Source organism: Girardinichthys multiradiatus, chromosome 3 (genome assembly GCF_021462225.1).
Source record: "Girardinichthys multiradiatus isolate DD_20200921_A chromosome 3, DD_fGirMul_XY1, whole genome shotgun sequence".
NCBI lineage: Eukaryota > Metazoa > Chordata > Actinopteri > Cyprinodontiformes > Goodeidae > Girardinichthys > Girardinichthys multiradiatus.
The window spans coordinates 33,285,228-33,302,220 of NC_061796.1; the positions used below are offsets into that span (position 1 = coordinate 33,285,228).

At 39.3% G+C, this 16,993-nt stretch overlaps 1 long non-coding RNA gene across 1 annotated transcript; it reads left to right on the forward strand.

Moving 5' to 3' along the window:
* The first annotated feature begins 731 nt into the window (after positions 1-731).
* Positions 732-11,900, forward strand: LOC124866398. Its single transcript, XR_007037796.1, has 3 exons — positions 732-994; positions 4,297-4,459; positions 11,569-11,900. It is a non-coding gene; the product is annotated as an uncharacterized LOC124866398 (long non-coding RNA).
* Positions 11,901-16,993: the final 5,093 nt, after the last annotated feature.

Genomic DNA, 16,993 nt, shown 5'->3' on the forward strand with positions numbered 1-16,993 from the left:
CAGGGTTCACCCTGGACAGGTCGCCAGTCCATCGCAGGGCAACACACAAACAACCATGCACACACTCATTCATACACCTAAGGGCAATTTAGAGAGACCAATTAACCTAACAGGCATGTCTTTGGACTGTGGGAGGAAGCCGGAGTAAGGCCGGAGTGAGAACCCATGCATGCACGGGGAGAACATGCAAACTCCATGCAGAAAGACCCCCGGCTGGGAATCAAACCCAGGACCTTCTCGCTGCAAGGCAACAGTGCTACCAAGTACGCCACCGTTCAGCCCTCTTCCTAATGTAATCAATTTAAAAAAGAAAAAAAAAATCATTTAGTGAGATAAATTCAGCAAATCATAGTGATTTCCAAGCTTCCAGACACACACTCCCATTGCACTTTAACTCCATGAAGTTACCACCTTCATTGGGGAGAAGGGGGGGGGTTGGGTTAAAGTAAGCACGTTTTTGGTAGCCGGGACTAAATTTGTTGGGGAACTGCACGCAAAGCTGATCTGGTTGGACCCGCAAAATGGCTCATCTTGTGGCAGTCAATCAGAGAAAGCGCTCACAGTCGCAAACGGAGCCAGTACCACACGGCGCACTCACAACCCGCTCACAAACCTCATATTTGAGACACAGGAGCGGAAACGGGTCGAATCCTACTTCAAATTCTCTTTCCTCTCGGCTTGTCGACCGGGGAAAACAAACCGACCTGAGGCGCGGCGAATGGGGATTTACTAATTAACTACTTACACACACACACGAAGAGAGAAAGAGAGAGATAGAACGAGTGAGTGAGGGAGAGAGAAATGCACACCTCCTGTTCCTCCTCCTTCTCCTCCTCCTCCTCCTTCTGCTCGCCTCCCCGGGTTCAGGTTGGTAGTTGAGCTGCCTCTCCGGTCGCTGCCTCGGTGCGCCGTCAGATTGGATGCGCTTGGATTGACTGTGCGCGATTCAGCCGGTGAGAAGATCACTTCCTGAAAATAACATACAAATTTGAAGGTATGTTTTGTTAACAATACTAATAATTTTGGTTTAATTTTGTTAGCTCTTCTTCCTCTGTTTTTGACTGAAAAAAAAAAAAAGTTGTGTCCGCGCTTTAGCGCGCTTGCTCAAACGTCTCCTGTGGTGATATAATTTCGCTATATTATAACTTTTTCTTGCTTACATGGAAGCTGTTGCACTGGTGCAATATTTGCTTGCAGGAACAAAACACTTGTTCCTGCATTACATATTTTTGTTGTTGTTTTGTTTTTGGAAGCATTTGAAACATTTTGCGCGCACACACACCACGGGGATGTTAAAGTCTGCGAGCAGGTGGGAAAGTCTCGGCTCTACACGTTCAGCTGTCTGCGTTGGCCCGGATTAGCCTTTAAATGTCTCTATTTGTTAAGGCGTCTCGCTCTCACCTCCACGCGGCCGTATCAATCAGTCAATTAAACAGGCATTCACGCGGCGAGCTGCACAAGACCCTTGCAGCCGGTGTACATATCTCACTCCCTCTCTCTCCCTCTGGTTCACATTAATCAGCGCTGCTCTTTTGGCTCACGAATATTGTTTGTGAGAGACTTTGGATATTCATGAGGCCTTTGTTTTGCTTTAGCGTGAACTTAATTTAATGAATCCATTTTTAATTATTTACATTACTTTTGATTTGAAAATAGAGTCGTGTTCAAGTTCATCTGCATGCTTTGGATAACCGGAGTTTTACAGAATGTCCCCAGCACATTTTTCCAAGTTTCTGCTCTCAGATTTCTCAAAATCTGCAAGTGTAAAAATAGTTCGAGCTAGATGTTTTCTTTCCGTTGTCATATGCCAATGTGCGTCCTCTGCAAAGGAAGAGGCTCAAGTTTACTCCAGCAGAAGTGAAGCCGCGGATTTTGGCTGTGCTTGGGTACATGTTGGGATCCAGACTCGCATGGGAGTTTGTTTAAGAAGTAGGCACATCGATAACACTTCGCAGTCAAGCTTTAAAAAACATATTTGGAATAATCTTTATTTGATTTCACAGGGTTCATATGTTTTCATATATTATTACTTATTTATTTTCTCTCTCTTTTTAAGGTGTTTGTACACTACCCCCCCAACCCCCCCTTCAACTTTTGATGCATATTTATGCGCGCCATGGGTGTACTCCCATCAATTATTTGTGCCTGTATATTTCCAGATAAACAGTGTTTGTAAATCGATACATGCATGTAACTATTGCAGATTAAGAGATCGATCAATGGATCCACTCGAAGACCAGAAGAGCAGCCAGTCTGTGTGTTTGTGCGTGCGTGCGTGATGTGTGTGTGTGTGTGTGTGTGTGTGTGTGTGTGTGTGTGTGTGTGTGTTTATGTTGACTTGAAAAAACATCAGCCATGCAAAAAATTTTATAAAGATGGAGCGCGGGCATAACAGCGTGCGTACTGAAAACATGATATAAAAATGGAAATGTTAATTTAATTTTGGTCATTTGCGCCTAAGACAAGCCCAATTTATTATTATCATTATCATTATCATTATTATTATTATTATCATTATTATTATTATTATTATTATTGTTTTTGTTATTATTATTATTGTTATTATTATTGTTGTTGTCATTGTTATCATTATTAATAAACTTTTTAATTAAAGAACTGTGAAAAATAAAGATGGATTACAGACTAATTAAACAAATATTTCCATAAAAAAATGAATCCATGTAAATTTCTTCTGGTTTAATTTTCATTTATTTCATTATTTATTTTTTCATATTTTACTTTTTTTTGTGCTGTTTTTCTTGCTTGTGTTTTGGCTTAGTGTGTGTATAGTCTCAGGTCAACGTGTTGAGCCTTTTCTCACCAGGGTAGTTAGTGGACTTTTTTGGACCTTGTGTTCGGGTTTTCTTCTTCCGCTTAGCTGCCAGTAAATGAGAGAAAATAGCGACATTAAATTGCATTTCAGGAAACGTATTTCCATGTGAAATCCTTCACCACTGCAGATTCGGAACTGAACTCATCAACCCGTCCACATTAATTTGACATCCAACAATTTTAATGCAAAGGAAAAGTTATAGAGAAGAACTGCTGTAGGAAACGCGTTTTATTATTATTATTATTATTATTATTATTATTACTACTACTATTACTATTACTATTATTATTATTATGTTTAACATATTTTGCTTAGATTGATGTTTAACAGTTTTATTATAATTATTATCATTAGTAGTATTATTATTAGTATTATTATTGCATTTAACTGCATTTAATCAACCGATTGAGGCCTGATTAAAACTCCGCCTTTTCCTACATTTAAAGTTTCGCATTTAATTTATTAGTATAAGATGATTTTTTAAACCGACAGATGCTTTCTACTTTTACATTTTTTTGTACTTTTCTTGTTCTTCGGCCTCTATCGCTTTTGCAAAACACAAAATAACGACGTGCATTTGATGCTCTCCTGTTGGTCCTTCACTATTAAAGTCCAATTGTTTTGTCAAGATGCTTGAAAAAAAAATATTCACAAAAATGTGTGAATAAAACTTTCATGTTTGCTATACTTTGGTGAGGTTTTAAGATTTTTGGGGATATTTTCAGTTATAGGGAAAAATAAGATGTGTGAATTTTTTTTTTTTTTTCTTTCTCCAAAAATGCTCTCATCCTTAATGTGTTTGTCATCTGGAAAGCAGTTTCGTATGATCAAAGTGCGGCTAGTTAGTGCGGTCAATACCCTTTGCAGCAAGTTTCTCATATATCGATAAGAAGACGGCGAAGCCTCCTGCCGAGCTGCATTCAGGTCCTCAATCTCCGCTCCGAGAACAACCCTGGCCACAGCAGCGCTTATAGGGAAAATATAACTTTATATTCATTTGAACATAGTTTTAATGTAGATAGAGGAATTAAAGCTCTCAGAAGTAAGTTTGAGTTCGGGTTGCATCAGACAAGCTACTTTATAAAAAAAAAAAAAGTACAAAGTACCCACCAAGCAATTAGTACCAGTGATCATTTTCATAAGTTTATACTGGCATGTGTTCGTCCTCCTCGCTGCCCCTTTACTGTGTGACAGTAAGGAGGCAATAAGGTGATTGATCTGTGGTCTGTGAGGCAGCAGTGGTCCTGCGAGAAAACATCAGAACACAAGTTTCAGGATCGGATCGACTCAGCTGGGCCAAAGCGACACCTCCCTTGCTATTTATTTATCATTTGATCAAATATCCACGAATTTCTAATAATAATAAAAAAAAAAAAACTTGCAAACAAAATGCCTCAACATATATTTGTCACCTCCTAAAGAGCCGCGAAGGTACTAATTTTTATACGTATTTTGGGTTTTAGTGACGCTTCCGTGCAGTGAGACAGCGGCGCTTTCCCACGTCTCCTCCTTCTTCCTGGATCGGAACATCCGCAGCGGCGAACAGACTCCAGCCCAGGCCGGGAGACGGTGATCAGGCTTCGGCCTCAGGTGCATCTCTGAGGCGGGGCCACGCGGAAAGTCCAGGTGGGTGAAACCTTTCCTTCGTTCTTCAGTTTTTATATCGTTTTTAAACTGCGAAGGTTAATGACACTGTAAAGGTTTTATTGTTAAAATAACAATTAGTCAGTGGTACATATTATCCAAAACATTGTTTTAGTTTTACATTTAGCCTGCATTAAATTAACGTCCAGTACAACTGGCAGCTGTTTAATGTAAGCTATACCAACAGTAATTTACAGACTTATTTGTGAATAAACTACATAATAAATTGCTATAAATGTTCTAAAATACCCCAAATACTTTGTAAATCTGCAGTAACACGATGTAAACACCTTATACAGAACAGAACTGCAGAGAATACGGAAGTTTTACTGTCAGAACCGACTTCATCGTTGTAAATTGTTAGTGTCATTTTGTCTTTAAAACCACCGAAATTGTTTGATAGGGTAGCCTGCTGCAAATCTTTTATTTTTAAAATTACATTGACTCAAGGTAACAATTATCCAGTACCTTTCGTATTTTAGTTTTGCAATAAAGTTATTTCAATCTGTTGCACAGAATTGCAAAACTACAATAAAACTTGTTTTATTGGTAAACTCATCAATGCTGCTGGCTTAATGTTAAAAGCTATGATAAATAATTACTGCAATTCAGTAAAAATCAACAGTAACATGATATTAACATGTTATTTGCTGCTGAATATAAGTGAGCTGTTTATTGTTACCACAGTAGAAAAAAAAAAAAAGGTTGTGAATAGAGACATTATATAACTTGAAAAAGAAGAAAAGTGTTTACTGTGTACAAAACACGGTCCAGTGTTTTTTATGACTTTGTAGATTTTGGGTGGTGTTTTCCGGTGAGAAGTCATGTGTTGTTGATTAATGTGGAGAATCAATTTTAATTTTATAGATATTCAAAAACATTACAATAGTTTGATGCCACAAACTATCAAATAGGAAAAGTTAAAAATATGTATAATTATTTGGGATTTTCTTTTCTTTTTGAAAAAAAGAGACAGCAAGATCTGTCTGCTCATAATCAAAGATTTCCCCAGCAATGTTTTCAGACCAAATTTCAGATTTTCCTCAAGCCAGCCAACGCTCGGACATCTCCCTAAGCACCTCTTTGCCTCCCCCATTTCTTCCTGTCTGATATTAGCCCCCTGGCGCACCTTAAAATGTGCGTTTCATTATTCAGGATTCAGTTCTGTTTGCCAGTGTAGACACACTTGTACCTGTTACATCCCAAGCCTATAGGGCAACTGAAGGACTCCTCTGTTTCTTTTCCATCACCTTCTCACCTCCTCCCCTCTTCTGTCATCGCTCACCATACCACACCTGGTAACTACAAACTTGTACACAATAATAACAGCCGCATGTACCTATCTATCTCTCCATCTAGCCTGTCGGCAGTTAGTGGAGTGGCTGAGAGACTTTCAGTCGTGAAAGGTCAGTTAATCAATGGTTCACAATTTGACAAATCCCAGCGACTCTTATCATCCTCACGGGCGTTTAGGACCCGAAAGGAGGACCACCGAGATAAATGCTTAATCCTGGATGCTTAGAGAGAAGGAGCAAAAGAGGACAAGCTGGTGAGCAGATGGGCATGCAGAGAGGTTGGGAGCAGCATGGAAGGGAGGAGGGGTTGTTTTGGAGGACTAGGTGAGCAACGAGTAGTAAAAGAAGCAAAGAAAGAGATGTAAAAGTGACTCCATTGCACAAGGTGAAGGTGAACAAATACGCCTGCATTTGGAAGATGTCAGCCCACTGCTTTCGTCTGTCACGTTCAAAAGAAGCACGCGACTTTGCAGCTCTCAGATCACTAGGTTTGCCTGAGGCTGGACAGGCCATGCACATGCCTCCTGGGTTGACGTACAAATCCCGCTTCAGTCTTAGTTATGGCTTTGACACCATGTGTAAAGTTGAGAAAAACCTGAGGAAAACAAAGGTGTATGAGTGCCTGAATTCTCCCGTGGCATGTTAGCAAGCCTGCAGCAGTGTGCAACCAAGAGGAAAATGAGCTTTTGTCCACAAGGCTGGCCCTTTTCTTCCCTCTATTTTTCAAGCTGCAGGGGTTTGGAAGGTGGCAAACTCTCTTTGCCCTATACCCTTAACAAAGATCACCTCAGTGTGACATCGGGTCAGTTGTTTTTTGTCCGACTGAATTGTTTGTGCTTTTTTTAATCTCTTCTTGCAGTTTCATTTACTCGAATCTAAACATAGGCAAATGCTCAAATGTACACACTGAAAATGTTTACACATCTTTTTCAGTTTGACCAAACCGTATCTTTATTTAGTCCAGAAAAATAAATTGAATATGTATCTTTGTTAGTCAATAGATCTTGTTCCGATTGAACCTAAAGAAAGATTGGGAAAGTTATGTTCTTATAGACCATCTCTTCAACCATAATAGCTTTTTTTTTTTTTTTTTACCGTACTTAAAAACAACAAGAAAGTCAAAAGACAGTGCAAGGATGACCTACTGATCACACTCTCTTAAGTTAAAAGCCATTGTAAAAAAAAGAGTTTTTAAAAGAGATTCAAATGCATAAAGAGTTCTGGCAGACCTCACAGAAACAGGAAGATGGTTCCAGAGTTAAGAGCTGGGGCTGAAATAGCTATGTAGAAGCTCAGAAAGATAAGGTGGTACCAGACCATTTAAACATTTAAACACCAAGTGTAAAATTTCAAAAACAATTGTAAAAAAAACAGGCAGCCAGTGACGAGAACCAATCTTGGGGTAATGTGCTCACACATTCTTGTCTCCGTTAATATGCAGGCAGCTGAATTATGGACCAGCTGGAGACAGCGGAGTAGATACTGGTCAATTCCACTATAAAGGCATTTGCAATAGCCTAATATAAAAAAGATAAAAGCATAAATGACCCTTTTCAGGGCATCGTGAGGAAGATAAGGCTTAACTTAGCTTCAGATGATAAACTTTAGACTGGACAACTGCACTGACGTGTCTGTTAAATTTGAGGTTATTATCAAAGATAACCCCAGGGCCCCTAATAAAATACAGTCAAATGAGTCTGGGGAGCCAACAGTTCTGCGGCATCCTGTCACCAGGCAAGCTTCACCAAACACAATGACCTCTGTTTGTTTTTTTTCATTTAAGCAAAAGAAAATTCAGCTCCGTCCATGTTTTAACATCTTGTAAACACTTCTGTAATTGGCTCCAACAGAGCTTTAAGTTAAATAAATCTGGATGTCATCTGCATAAAAATGAAATGCTACATTATATTTTTCAAAAATGGAAGCAAGTAGAGTGAAAATAAAATAGGGCCTAAAATGGAGCCTTGAGATACCCCATATTTAAGTGGGGCCTCTGTGAAAGAAAACTGACCAAGTTAGACAGAAAAACTCATGATCCACTGTGTCAAACGCAGCAGTGAGATCAAGAAGGATTAAAACAGCAGAAGCCCCAGAATCAACAGTTAAAAGCAAATCATTGCACACCCCGAGGAGAGCTGTTTCATTGCTGCGACACGACCTAAAACCAGACTGAAACTAGATGTTCCTGCAACTGAAGATAAACTACATCCTTTAAAATGTTAGAAAGAAAATGTAGCTTGGCAGTTGGCCAAAGGTTTGAGAGAATATTAAGATTAATTTTGCTCTTTTTAAGAAGAGGTTGAACAACAGCATGTTTAAAAGCAGCTAAAACAGAACCTAAGAGAAGAGAGGTGCTAACAAACAACAGTCTGTGGGAAAACGGTCACCTGAACAGTATAAGGGCCTCAAGTGTTAACCTATTACAGAAGTCTAAGAGATAGTCACAGGCTCAAAATATGCTAAAACAGCAGGGGAAACAAGTGAAATAGCTGGATCAGGGTTGCAAAGTAAAGCAAAGTAACAAAGTAACAACCTGACAGCACTAGCTTCATCAGTAAAAACTTCAACAACAACAACAAAAAAACCCTTCACAAAGTTAAACAGAAGTCAGGCCAGAGGAACCATAAGGATTCACGGGAGTTCAGAGAATTAAAGAGTTTGAGGCTTGCTAATATTCTTGGATGCAAAACTAGAAATAAACTGGGACTTAGCATTTTTGACAGCAGCCTGATACTCAGTTAAATAGTTTTTTAACTTTTCCAAAGGAATGTGAAGCCTCTCGTTCTTCCGTCTTCTGTCTTCATGCTGGCAGGTACGTCTAAGCGAACAGAGGCACTATGTGTTAATTTAAATTTGCCTAAAAGATTCAGGAAAAGCATATTTGTAAGAGATTTTAAATTATATCACCATTAAATTTGAAATTTGATTGGGGTTTTTAGAAACTGGCAAATGTGATTATTATTATGTAATTATGCAAAGGAAAGTATTCATAGTTTATAATTCAAATGTATTTAGCTGTTCATGTCTGCTGCTTGTGGCTGGGCTAGAGTCACATTTTATGAACAGTGCAATTGCAAACTAATCAATAAATACATGAAAACTGGTTCCTTATTCCCAGCTCTATTCTGAAATGTTATACTCCATTTATGGCTGCCAAACCAGTTTTAATAAGTCAAATAAGTAGTGGTGTCTCCTGAATTTCTTTATTGCTATTTATTTAATATAAAACTAAGCTAGAATCAGGCCCCAGAATCTAATTCAGCCTAGGGCCCCATACCAGCTTGAACTGGCACTTCTCAGGCATAAGGCAATGTCATCTTGTTGTCTTTTTAACAAAATTTAGATTGGAGAATTGAGTTTGCATGTATGCATTGAGATTTCATCTGAGCTCTTTTTCTAGAAGAGAATCTGGCACACCTTGAGCGTCCTTTATCACCATCTCAATACAAATCCAATATAATTCAATTGAGATTAGTTGAAATGGCATGACAGCAGGTCTCTACTATTGCCAAAACACTTAGGAGACAATGACAGCACCACATCGATGCATACTAACACATACACAACACCCAACCTTGTAGCGAGACCGACACATACTCACAGATGAATCAGTGAGTGGGTGACAAGGCAAGTCAAAGACGTTAGGGAAAAACAAATCAGGAACGGTGATGTCAAGGGAAGATAGGAGAATGTGGAAAGGGTTTGAAGCAAAGGGGAGAGAAATGATGAAGGGAAGCAGTTGGTGAGCCATGCTAAAGCATGACAATGAAAAAGACATTCGAGAGAAGGAGTGGGATAGAGGTGGTGAAAGATCAGAATGAGGCAGCGATGCCCTTTTGAAAAGATGGCCAGTTGTGGTCCACAAATAACTCTGGAGTACAATACCAAAAACGTTCTATGAAGTCATAATAAATTAAAAAATTAAAGTTACAACTTATTGAAACATGTATTCTTGTATCTTAAATGCATATAATAAAAAAATATGCAGATATGACAGTGTCTGGCTGCGGGGCGAGGCCTTTATGTCTGTTGTGGTGGGATGACCAGTAAATTTAGAAGTGTGGCTATTTCCCTTCCCTGGCCTCCTTCGGGCATCACTAGAAAAAGATCAAGGAAAGAAAAGAAGATGCCAAACACAGAAATGAAGAGCAGAAAAGATAAAGAGGCTAAATAGGGGCAGGTTCACTGGGGGATAAAATGTATAAGTGATGTACAAGAAGAAAGAAAAGAAGAGATTTACTAGAAGAGAGATTAAGTCAAGTTGTCCCCGGTCAGTCATTAATCCGATTTAAGCACAATTAAGGTGAGACTGATTCCTTCCTAGAGAGAAAGAAATAGATGGAGAGGCTGTAAAGAGGGATACCAGAGTGGTGAGGCGGGTTGTGGTGGGAGACAGGAAAGGTAGACAAGGATGGAGTGATTGAAAGAGAAAAGTAGGAAAATGAAAACAGGTGTCTGAACTCAGAGAGGCTGTAAATTGGGCAAATTAGAGGCTGTGCCGTGTACAAACAGAATCCTGATGAAACATTTTAATGTGCGCATTTGATCAAATGTGTGATATTTGACAAATACAGGTATATATTTTGTAAAATCTTTCTCAATTGTGTTTGCAAGAGATGGTAAATTGACCGTTGACCACATTGAGTGATTTTAAGCTTGACTGGTCTTAATGGATTATCAGCTGGTCAGAAACTGAAAGATTTGATCTTATTCTAATCGGTGAATGCAATATAACTTAATACTGCTAGAAACCACACTCTTCTGTGTGGACCTGTTTACAGTAGGAAGAAGAATCTAAGTTAGTTGATTTCAGAATAAGTGAGATCCTTATACGTGAAGTCCGAGCTACTTACTGTAAATGGAACCTTGATTTTCTATGATGATATGTCTGCAACATATTCAGGTGGGTCCTTTTAAATAGCGAATGTGGCTTCAGCAGATAACAGGAAGGCTAAACATATTACAGCAAAGTTGCTGCAGTTCAAGGTTAAGGTAAGTATCTATATCGGATTGGGGGTCTCAAACTTAAGACGACTAAGGTCATTAGAAGGACTCTGCAGAATTTGTTGCTGAGGAGGTTATTCAGCAATTTGATTCAAATGTGCTGAACCAGGGAAGGATCTAAAAGTTGCATTAACACTGGTCCCCCTGATTACTGGAGTTTAGGACTATATTTTGTAGAGAATGCACACAGAGAGTGCTGTTTACTTTTACTGATGCTAACCATGCTAATTATAATAAAATACAATCCTAAAGACAGATACAATTTAAAACTCTGTATGTTTCTGTTTTAAAATATTATAAAGATTTTTAAACATTTTTATGTCTTACTCCTTGCCATCTCACATGCAAGGTGAGGTGCCATCTCTGCTCTTAATATAAATAATGAATAATCAGTGATGACAAGAAGGCAAGATGGAAATGTTCTTACCACTTAACTGTTCTCAAAAAGAAACTGGATTAGGCAAAAAATTGGTCAAAAGAACTCTGATTGGTGCATCTCTGTCAGTGTTAATAAATTATATAGAGTATGCTTCTGACTCTATTTTATTACCCTTAAAGCAACTAACCAGACTGCTAATCATGTGTGGACTAAAGCTGCAAAGATTAGTTTGAAATTATAGTGTCTGTTTTCCTATTGCTTAATGAGTCAATGAAGAACAGAGAGGACTCAAAAGAGTATTACAAAGAGGGACAAAGTGAATGAATGTTATTCGAAAAGAAATGTAAAGAAAGTGATGAAGAGTAACCCACCTCCTTTTCTGTTTGCAACAAATCCTGCTCTGTTTGTTCCAGATGTGTATCAGGGGTCTCGGGGTCGACAGAGGGGTCCCTCCACTGCTGTAACATTTCTGTCTCTACTGAGAGATGGTGGTCCCGATAGCTCGGCCCGTCTGACATGTACACAACGGTACATAAATCAAACGCACGCTCGCTCCATTTATCACCTGTTTGAGAAGCACAGAGATAGCGGCCAACTCTGCATACAGCCAGCGTGAGTCAGGTCTAGTTAAGTGGGGTAAGTAATGTTTAGCTGAAAAGGGTTTACTCGTGTTCCTGCTATCTCTATTGTTCAGGGTTTCTTCCAGTGTTTGTGCCTCTTTTGTTTAATAGTGTGCAGCTTGCTCTCAGCTACAAGCATAATTGCTGCCCCCGCATATAACTGCATGTTATTACAAAGCTTGTTAGGCCAAAGAATGGAGGAAATTGACAGCTCTGGTCATAGATTTTGTTTGCAACATTCTCAGCTTCTAGATGGAAGTGGCTTTACATGTTTTTTTGATTGACTTACATGTCCTTTTTAAAGTATTTTGCCATAATTGGGCAAGACACTTTTACATCTACATCTTTTTTGTTGCATCAGTGTTTTTTTTGACACTCTGTTAAAGATTCTCTTTCATTTTTACTCTGGCACATCATCATGAGTCCCAGATTCAGAGGCCATTTGGCTGCTGTTGACAGGAGGGAGCAGCTATTGACAGAGCCCTGCCGGGGAGGCGTGTCTCCGGCCCCACGTCCAAAGCATTTGTGGCGTTTAATACACTGTAGCAGAGGTCCTCGCAGCCCTCGCCCTGCATGCTACTGCCATAGGGATCAATATGCACTGGGTTAGAGAGAAATGGACCATCTGATGCACACTCAGAAAAGAGGGGGGTTAGAGAAAATGAGTGGGAGAGACAGAACAAGTGGGGCAGGGTGGGGGTAACGAGGTTTAAAAGGAAAAAGAGATGAGCAGACTTGGAAAAAGAGGAGATGGCAAAACCAAAAGCATCAAAAAAGGAAGAAAAAAGGGAAATGATTAGAGGGATGGTTGAGGCAGAGAACTGCTCTGCACAGAGATAGATAGCAGGGGAGGAAAGCCGTCAATGGTTGAAAGAGATGTTCAGCCGGGAGAGAAAACAGATTGGAGTGAACGGGGATAGATGCTGAAAAAGAGGAAGACTTCAGACACCAGAGAGGATACAAACAGGAAAGAAAAAAAGACATAAGGGAAGAATAGGAGATAGGAACGGAGAGGGGGTAGAAGAAAGGAAAAACAGACAGAGAAGGGGGGTGAGAGAGGGATGAGGAGGAAAGGAGAAGAAGGGGGGGTAAAATTTCCATCAGGTTTTCAATTGGGGTGGATCAATAGTGTATTAGAGCTCACCTTGACCCCATCTCCCCCCCCCCTCCACACACACTTCTCGCTGCCCCGGCACACAGGCCAAGCTACTCTCCCTCACAGCAGGGGATGGAGAGAGGGAGAGATTGCATTACGGCCTCTCCTTCATGGACCAAAGTGGCAGAAAATGGCACAATAAAAGCAAGAGCGGGCAGAAAGCGAAAAGAGGGAAAACTGTCGGGCAGAAACAGAGAAAGTGGGAGACAAGGATTGAGAATGTGCAAAACAAGAAAGCAGCGGGTGTTGTCGCACTTGTTTGGATGGACCTTTCTGCCGGGGAAGATACATGTTGTTGTTGGGCACCTCGTTGTGTGCATGACTTGAGTGAGTTTGTGTCACTAAAGCGCTTAAAAAGACAGATTGGAGCTGATGCTATCCACACAAAACGAGATGATGCACATGGAGAAATGTTTAGTCTTCCAATCACAGAGGCTGTTTAACAGTTATCATGCTGGGTTTCTTGTTTGTTTCTTACTTTTTCGCTTTACTGGCTTATCAGAGCTATAAGAATGTTAGCTGAAAAATTCCTTGTATTTATTCACAATACATTATTTACACAGCATTCAAAGGTTAAAAACATGTCTGGAAAACATATTTCCAGATGTTGCACATAGTTGAAATCATATCCAAGCTTTCATAGATGTTTTTCATAGATTTTTTTCAATAAGAAACTTTTTCAGTGTAGCAGTGAATTTCACTGTGTCCTCTTACCAATGATAGACTTGGTAGCAGTTGTAGAACATTTATGTTGTAGTTTAGTTTGCTTTTGTATAAAATGTATCCATCTGTGGCGCAGTAAGGGAAGAGACCATAATTCTAGGATTTTATTAAATGTTGATCAGGAATACATCAACATAACATACAGAAACATAACTTTAACTACAAGTTGTTAGTTTTAGCTATTTCAATTTAAATCAAATTGTTGTTTCTTCATTGTGTATTTATTAGCTATAATTCATTTAATATGGTTAAATATAATCTATAAAAATGTGAAAAACGACCCTGCGACACTACCATGTTTCATCTGTAAATGGGCTGAATTTATAAAGCGCTTTTCCAGTCAAATCAATCACTCAAAGCTCTTTACACTAGAGCCACATTCACGTAATTCCACTCACAAAATCGCATTCGTACACAGATACACAGTTTGGTAGGCAAGTTGAGGTTAAGTGCCTTGCCTAGGGCACATTGATAGGAGGGAGCTGGAATCAAACCCACAACCTTTGAACTGCTAGACGCCATAGTCGCCTCCAATGGCAGCAGATACTCTACTTTGGGTAAATAACACGTTTCTTCAGCATACATATTTGATCAACATGAGCGCTACACCCCTTACACGCTACTTACACAACTACCACTCAAATACTGTAGCACAGACTCAGCAATATGTTACTATAACATTACTCATGCAATGCTGTCCACGTACATAAAGACTGACTCACTTCAGGATGTCAGATGTTTGAAAATGAAAGTAAACCTGATGACAGGACATACTTCCTGATTAATTCAGCTAATAATCATCTGACCATTTTCAGCCAAGCAAAGTGAAGTAACATAGCGGGTCCCAACGCAATTGAACACTTTGAATTTGATACTCTTTATCCTAATACACAAGTGCTATTCAGAACGAGGGGGCATCCTAGGCAACACATACACTTTCCAGGCGTAAAAGGACTTAGTGTTCCACTAAATACACTCTTTCCTCACATGTAGACCTGCATATTAGCATTTCTAAATACTGTCTGTCAACTTACATGGTAAGATAGAAAACTGTGCAACAGCAGTTAACACATGATATAGAGAAAACAAATCATATAGAAAACAAATCAGATGAGGTGTAAAATAACTTCAATAATCTTAGAAGTTGTTGAGAGTTTTAGCAGCCTGAGGCAGAGCTGTATAACAGTGTAGTGGCTTTGTTTTTGATGTTGCTATGTTGTTTGTCTGATGGCAGCAATTTAAAATGTTCATGGAGCGAATGTAAGCAGTCTCTGACGATGTTTAGAGCCTTCCTTCTAACGGCACTGAACAAGATCCTGGTTCGAAGTACATCTACTCCAATGGCCCTTTCAGGTCCCTTGACTTTCCTCTGCAGGGTCATCTGTCTGCCACATTGCAGATGAAATACTGTTCTGAGATGCAACATGTCAACGAACTCTCCACTATAGTTGAGAGGATATCGGCAGGGAATGATGCTTGCTGTAAGGTCACTAAAATAAATATGAATATTAAAGACTAAACTTGTTGAGAATAAAATGTGTGAAACTTTCCGTCTGATGCCTGTCAGATGAAAGGCATCTCCGCAAGTGACATCAGCACGTTTTTATCGTCCATTAATCTAAACTTTTACTATAAGGGTCTTAAAATATACCTGATAAGGTGAAGCTTCTAATTTAATCTTTTCAAGCCCAAAGATTGACAAATATTAATATTTAAAAATAGCAGTACATCTAACAAGAAAAGATATCTAGTCAAACTCGTGGAAAGGAATTGCACCACCTCACCTTAGCTGGATCGAAGAGCAGATATTAACATTGTGAATGATACCTTATAACTGTCCAAAACCTACAGTCTTTCCAGCATCAATAGAAGGGACAGTAGTGCATAAAGTCTCGGTTTTAGCAAATATGGTACAGCATTGGGTTACTATCTTAGACTTTACTACTATTGAGTGCAGAGTAACACAGCTCTGTCCCTACCCATCTGTGACTATGCACTGCTGGTTAGCTGGCTGAAAGGGAGCTATTACTCTTTTCTTTCACTTAAATAAAAAGACCAATTTGCATGTTAAGAAATATTTCCAGACAACAAGGAAAGTCACCACACATCACTCTTGTTAAAGTTTTTTAAGTACTTGAATCCAGGCTCTGCCAGAGCAGACAACCTCACAATTATCCTGATAATTAACTAATTAACTCAGCTTGTGTTTGGTTAAAGAGCAGAAAAGTGAAAAGTGTTAAAATATAAAAAAATATACCACTAAATTTATCAGTTGTTTTATCCTTCATTTAGTATATGTATCATAAATAACATTTAAATAACCGTGTTATTTTAGCAGCAGTAACAGCGGTTCTTTTTCTGTTTTAAATAAAAGTGATCATATCATGTTGTACATTTTTGTTTTATTTTTCTTGTATAAATACCATCATACTTTTAAACCAAAGTATTTTTCACTAAATGTTATACTGTGATAATCTCACACTGACCCATACCTAGCAATGGCGTACATCAACTTTAGCTAGACAGCTAATAATGGTAGCCACAGGTTTGCCTTTAAAATCTCAGATTTTATGGTGGTGATATAGTGGTCCTTTCTATTTTCCTGGTCTAATTCAATATTTTATTTAAGCTGCAGGACTCTGTCAGGGCCGCCATGTCTTTTTATGCCTATGAGCAAAACAAAACAAGGAGCTGAAATGGCAGGAAGATGCCCAAGTTGCTCAGAGTCACAAAAATATGTTGTTTTAGCATAAATGTTGAGAATCAAATATTCAGCACAAGAAAAAAAAGAGGTCTGCCACTATCCACAGGCCATGCTGTGGAAATCCGTGATTTTTTGAAGGGGTTGTCCATATGCAATGAGTTAAATATGCTGGCAACCACATAATATCCACAGAGATGTCTCTCCTCCATCAGCAGAGGACACCACGTTTCTTCTGGATGGCAGCGGCAGAGGCCAGAGGGAGGTGATGGGGGAGAGGTTGAATAAAATAAAATTGATCCAGGATTTTAGCATTTAGACACAGTTTACAAAGCGATATAGAGGGGGGACTGTGCAGGGGGAGGACACTTAACTTTACAATAGGTCAGCTCTGCTTCCAACTCTGTTACTAGCCCGATGTCCTTCTGCATGTGTCCCTCTGTGCATATACACAAGAAACTAAACAGAAAATAGAATCCTTTGATTCTTTCAACGATCCGTCTTTGGGTGAGGGTGTGATTTAGCTTTTTAGACGTGAGCTTGTTTGTAAAAGCGCAGACCTGTACCAGCAGCTTCATCCCCATCTCTTCCCCACATTTCCTAATGCTGTTCCCATTGTCGCCATCCACACTTCAGTG